The sequence below is a fragment of the Schistocerca cancellata genome, chromosome 8 (genome assembly GCF_023864275.1).
Source record: "Schistocerca cancellata isolate TAMUIC-IGC-003103 chromosome 8, iqSchCanc2.1, whole genome shotgun sequence".
NCBI classification, from domain to species: Eukaryota; Metazoa; Arthropoda; class Insecta; order Orthoptera; family Acrididae; genus Schistocerca; species Schistocerca cancellata.
This window is the reverse complement of record NC_064633.1, coordinates 411,440,130-411,446,129: the sequence shown is the minus strand read 5'-3', so window position 1 is coordinate 411,446,129 and position 6,000 is coordinate 411,440,130. Positions and strand designations below refer to the sequence as shown.

At 39.7% G+C, this 6,000-nt stretch overlaps 1 protein-coding gene and 1 non-coding gene across 3 annotated transcripts in view; one reads left to right on the top strand and one right to left on the bottom strand.

The window, feature by feature from the left end:
- Nucleotides 1-6,000, bottom strand: part of LOC126095095 (uncharacterized) — a 124,831-nt gene that overhangs the window by 118,469 nt on the left and 362 nt on the right. The window contains exon 1 of one of the 2 annotated variants that reach the window (XM_049909790.1): nucleotides 5,883-5,958. The exons of the other annotated variant lie outside the window; for it this stretch is intronic. The gene's annotated coding sequence lies outside the window, so the exon portion shown is untranslated. Of the gene's footprint in view, nucleotides 1-5,882; nucleotides 5,959-6,000 lie in introns of those variants that run through there. 2 annotated transcript variants of the gene reach the window in all.
- On the top strand, nucleotides 2,679-2,753 carry Trnat-ugu (transfer RNA threonine (anticodon UGU)). Its single transcript has one exon. It is a non-coding gene; the product is annotated as a tRNA-Thr (tRNA).

Below are 6,000 nucleotides of genomic sequence, written 5' to 3'. Positions count from 1 at the left end.
ACAGGAACGGATATGACTAGTAGAGGTACAAGGTAACCTCCACTATGCATGATATGGTGGCTTGAGGAGTATGTATGCAGGTATAGATATGAATGTAGATGTAGAACTGGTAAAGAGAAGCTGAAAGGAGCAATGTTAAAGGCTAGTCACAACTAAAACAGAAGAAGCCCTACAGCTGTTATTAAACTTAACAAGTGGAAATGTCAACACAGTCTTCAAGTAAAGCACACACTTTCAATGACAAGGCCATTCATGGCTTGATGACAGAGACTGTAGTCGTGCATAACACAAGAGAAGTGCCTGGTTACTAGCAACTGAAATGGGAATAACCACGGCATTGGTGAAGCCACACTACCATATTTGAAATAAATATGGTTGATTCTCTAGCTTTTTATAATATTTAGAACATGAATTTTATTAGATTTAAAAATTCGTTTGTCAGGAAAAGACTAATGTAGAAAACAGGAAAAAATAAATATACACAATTGCCAATGAGAAGGAAGAATCATTTCAAAATCCAGAGCAAAGAAAATGCAAAAAAACAGATGAGAAGATGTAACATTGAGTAAGTGTGTTATCACTGATGAATCACTGGATCCGTTACAACCACGAAATATCTACATGTAAGCACACACAGTTTAATAGGAAACAGCAGCATAAAGAGAGTGGCAAATGCAATATTTGAAAGATGTTGGAATAGTTCACTTCAAATGGTCCAACAGTTAATGTCAACACAGCACATATTAACTGAAGCACTTGATACTGCTTTGCTGACTCACAACCAAACTGTCACCTTTCAGTATAATTTAGACCTTGTGCAGCCTAATTTAGAACTTGTGCTACACTAGTGACTGGGTTAAATGGCCACCCTGGTGTTTGCAGAACTTGGTAGACCGAGGTCTGGATGTCAGAGTACCACCACCCGAAGGAATGGATTGCAGTGGACTGGGGGAGTATGTGCCTGTTAGAAGCATGATGAAACATTTAAACAGGATTGGAAAACCATTCATTTACTAGTGAAAGTATAGGGTGATTCAGAAAGAAAGAACAAATTTCACTTGTTTGTTACAAACTATGAAAGATAAAAAAAAAAAAAAAAAAAAGGCGTGTCACTGGATAGAGGATGGTTCAAGGTTTTATGTTTGAACAGACGCCACACCATACACTCAACATGAGCACCACGTGCTGTGCCAGAAATGTCAAAACATGGTAGTCAGTTTCATTCCACATATGAAGCATATATGTTTATTGAATCAAAAATTTCAATGTTGGATTTCTCAGCTCTTGAAGAGTAGCTGCCATATGTGGGACAAAGACTTTGTCTTTTATATCATGGAAGGGCAATAGCAATCAACAAGATCTTGCCCATCTTCTCAAATCCAACATTGTGGGATGGTGTTGTTAAGATAACATAGTGTCTCAAGATGAACATTGCATCTCAAGGTGAAAGCAAGGTGGGATGCCATCATGTGTAAAAATGAAAGCACTGGAATTTTCATGCCATTGAGGAAAACAACCAATATCGCAGTATGTCCAGAAATGACATTCCTGTCACAGTTTCCTCCACCAAAAAGAATGGTTCACAAAAATTGTGAACAGAAACGGTACAAAACACAGCCCGTTTTTGTGAGTTTCTTTCATGTTCAACAAGGATGCCAGGACTTCGTGACACCACATATGACATTACAGTAGTTTACTTTACCCTGTAGATGAAATGTTGATTTGTCCTGAAAGATGAGTCATTTGGAAAAAGTGTCCTTTGCTATGTCCTGTAGAAATAAAATGAAAAATTCGTACGTTCTGTTATTGTCAGGGATGCACTTGCTACAGTACCTGCAACTTTTAAGGCTTCATACGCAGATGTCATTTCAGGAGACGCCACACTGTTATTTGAGGAAGTTGAAGTTCCTGGCCTACACATGTTGTGTACTTCCAAGGGCTCCATCTGAACACGTCAGATATATACTTATATGGATATGGTGTCTGTTCTTTCAGACATGTCTGAAAGAACAGACACCATTGATGACCTGCAGCCGTCTAGAACGAAATTAGAATTATATTAATATCTTCAGCTGCTAACAGGCGTTGATATATATCAATGGGGACAGGCGAAAATGTGTGCCCCGACCGGGACTCGAACCTGGGATCTCCTGCTTATATGGCAGATGCTCTATCCATCTGAGCCGAAGAGGGCACAGAGGATAGCGTGACTGCAGGGACTATCTCGCGCACGCCTCCCACAAAACCCACATTCTCATCTTGTTTGTCCACACACTACATTCGTAGTGCCCCATCCAACACACTCATTACTCGTGGAAGACATTCTTACCAAGTCCCATAAGAGTTCGGGGAATATGTGTGCATCCGCACAGAAGAAGAAGGTCATGGCCGGTGTTGCCAGAACTATATACTTATATGGATATGGTGTCTGTTCTTTCGGACATGTCCGGAAGAACAGACACCATTGATAACCTGCAGCCGACTAGAACGAAATTAGAATTATATTAATATCTTCAGCTGCTAACAGGTGTTGATATATATCAACGCAGACAGGTGAAAATGTTTGCCCTGACCGGGACTCGGACACTATGAATGTAGTGTGTGGACAAACAAGGTGAGAATGTGGGTCTCGCGGGAGGCATGCGTAAGATAGTCCCTGCAGTCACGCTATCCTCTGTGCCTTCGGTGGCTCAGATAGATAGAGCGTCTGCCATGTAAGCAGGAGATCCCGGGTTCGAGCCCCGGTCAGGGCATACATTTTCACCTGTCCCAGTTGATTTATATCAATGCCTGTTAGCAGCTGAAGGTATTAATATAATTCTAATTTCATGTCAGATATGCTCGACTGATGAGTTTTCTTCCCAATAAACTTCCAAGAATTCTGTAAGCCAGTCACAAATCTGCTTCTACAGACGTGGCTTCTTGCTCAATCAGCTGCAGAATGCACATTGCGCTTGAACAATGGATTAACTTTCCACAAATTCCAACACACAAAATGATTTCTCTTGTGATGTAGTCACTACACTGTTACAAACAAACAACAGCAAAGCTGTGGCAAAACTTTTAACCACCCTCTATCCCAGTGACATGTGCAATACATTTCTATCTTTCACAGTTTGTCCAAACATCTGAAATCTATTCTTTCTCTTTGAATCACCTGGTAAATCTGTTGTTTTGTTGCCCTGGGATTCCAGAGCCCACAGGACATTAAAAGTCAAGGAAGGAGCTGCAATCAAAATGCGGCAGCATGTAGACATAACAGTATGGCAAGCCACTAATTCACTAGGACTGGAGCTATGGGTCAACTGGATTAGCAGCCCCAGACAAAGGCAGTCAATGCAGGCATGAGCACACTAGCGACCCCTACCAGAAGTAGCAGTTCCCAAAAGCAGAGTTTATACAGAGCAGAGCCAGGCAGCAACAAGTTTCCCACATAGACGACCCAGACAGGAAACAGAGACCACCAGGATATAACGTGACAGCAGCCGGAGTAGGCACTCTAAATGGCCAGCCAGTCTCATGGCATCAGCACCAGTGTCACAGCTAGTAGCATCAGAGTTCCAAGTTGTAGACTTATAAACTGGTAGAATCATGCACCGATGTAGGTACTCCTTAAGACTGGTGGCTGGCAGACTGTGATATCCTGACTAAAAATGAGGGCTATTTATGCTGGCTTGGAGCATACTTGTTTTGCTACTGCACCAGTTCTGGTCACACAACTCACAATGGATGTGATGCAACCAGGCCATCGTAGCTGCAATGGCTCTGACTTTGTACTGTTGTCAATGTTTTTACACTTCTAGTCACCCTGTTTGATGACAGCCTGAAGTAACCAACTTCGTATCGTAGTGCATTCTGACCTTACTTGATTATGCAGCCCACTGCGTTAGCCATGGGAGATGTCTTAATTTTTCACAGCTGCACCAAATACATCATTATCTCCAGTGTGAAACTACAGATCGGTCTATCACCACAACCTACATTTCAAATACCAACTACCAATTCAAAACAGATATTGTCCGTTTTCTGTTCTCTTATTGTTTGCACACATATGACAGCTCATACATTCCTACACAACACACAAAATTGAGGAAAAAATAAAAGTTAAATGTTGTGATAGGGGAATAATGGATGTAGAGTCCTCCAAATTCCTGGAATTACACATGGATAACAAGTTAAATTGGTCTGCAACACATTTGACATGTGCCAGAGATCGAATGCATTATTGCTTGATCAGTGATAAGGGTGTCACCAAAGCTGCATACATAGCTATTTCCACTTAATCATGTCTTAAGGCAAAATATTCTGGAGCAAATAACTAAATGTTAAAAAATTCTTTTACATACACAAGTGATCGGAATCACCTGTGGCATTCACCTGCAGAGTTCATGTGGAAATTTATTTAAAGTACTGACCATTCTCACCAAGACATCTTCATTTATTTTTCTCTTATACCTATGCCTTTTGTTGCCAAGAATTGTAGACTGAACGAAATGAACAACATATAGCCTATCACAGTCATTACACCAGGAATAAGTTCAATATCCACAGGGAGTTAAAAACTCCATTTCTCAAACATAAAGGTGTATATGCTATTCCAACCAATATCGAAACCAGTATTACTGAACAAAATTAAAATAATAAAAAGATGAGGTGCTTACATTCCTTAAACATGATTATATTTCCTACAAAAATTTTATAACAAAGTATAATGAGTGTGAATTATGATGTAGTGCACTGTAAAATGTTGGTATGAATTTAATGTTAACGCCTATTTGTCTTTATAAATGGGGGTATTTTGTGTACAAACAATACGTGAGAGTAAGGAGTACAGAGCTATTGTACATGTTGTACACATTCAACAACCTTGTGATTTATTCACTCATGGAGCCATGGCATAGCTCCATGAAGTACATAAAAAAAAAAATTAATACAAGTGTGGAGGTAGATGCCAGGTTGAAATCCATCCTAAGGGAAGTTGCTCACAAAAACCTCAGGTACCCATTTTCTCACTAATATTCATTGGTCTGGCCTCATGTTGTTTGACTGCCTATGGCAATGAGATGGTGTCAGAGCCTGCACTCTGTGCTTGCACACTAGTAAGCTTTTGCTTCTGTGGAAGAATAAAATTAGTGTTATCATCATCCAAAAGACATCAGGGCTTGTTTTTAATTTGTTTTTGTTCTTTGTAGTTCATAAATTTAGTACTATAGGCACATGCAACACAGTTGGATCTCTTGTCATAGCAATCTCACTATAGTCTTCTGTTTGTCACTAAGAGCTTAGACTAAAATCTTGTTTTGTTTTAATCATTTAGCGGTACGGTACAAAAAGGAAGATCATTATGAATTGGCTTGTTGCGTAATGAAACAGAGGTAATTAGCACAGTATAGGATGCAGCATTTCTGACTGTTGGTTGGTCTGCTGGCTAGGCCTGTATGTAGACTCATAATTCAACATTTGTATTGTTGTTCTCAGAATCAATCACAGCCTTCTAATATGAATGGGAGATTTAAACAGACTTAGATGATTCCACAATTAACCTGGATGTGGGATCTTTGACCTCAGCTATTCAAATACACCACTTTCTGAGGTTGAAAGTGTGCATAGACTGGGACGCAAATCTGCGTTGTCTCTTGCACTGACTGAATTTTTCATCTAGCAGTATATCTCCACTGAGCACTGATAAGCAAACAACAGAAAATCACTGAACTAAAAACCAATTCTCATGGTGTTATTTACAACTACCTGCCATGTGTTTTTTCCCACGAATTTTCGTCTTAATACAGGACATGGAAAAGCTAGTGTACAGTGTAACAGTGCGAAGGTTTGATTAATGTGTTGTTTTATGCCACTCAACTAATAGGACTGTGGAGTATTACCTCAAGTATATTTAAAACACTGGTAACATTAATTAAAATTCAGTACCGAAGATGATAGAAAAATAATGACAACCAGTCCAGCGTATAACGGAGATTTTTGGCTATACCAAAAATGGCT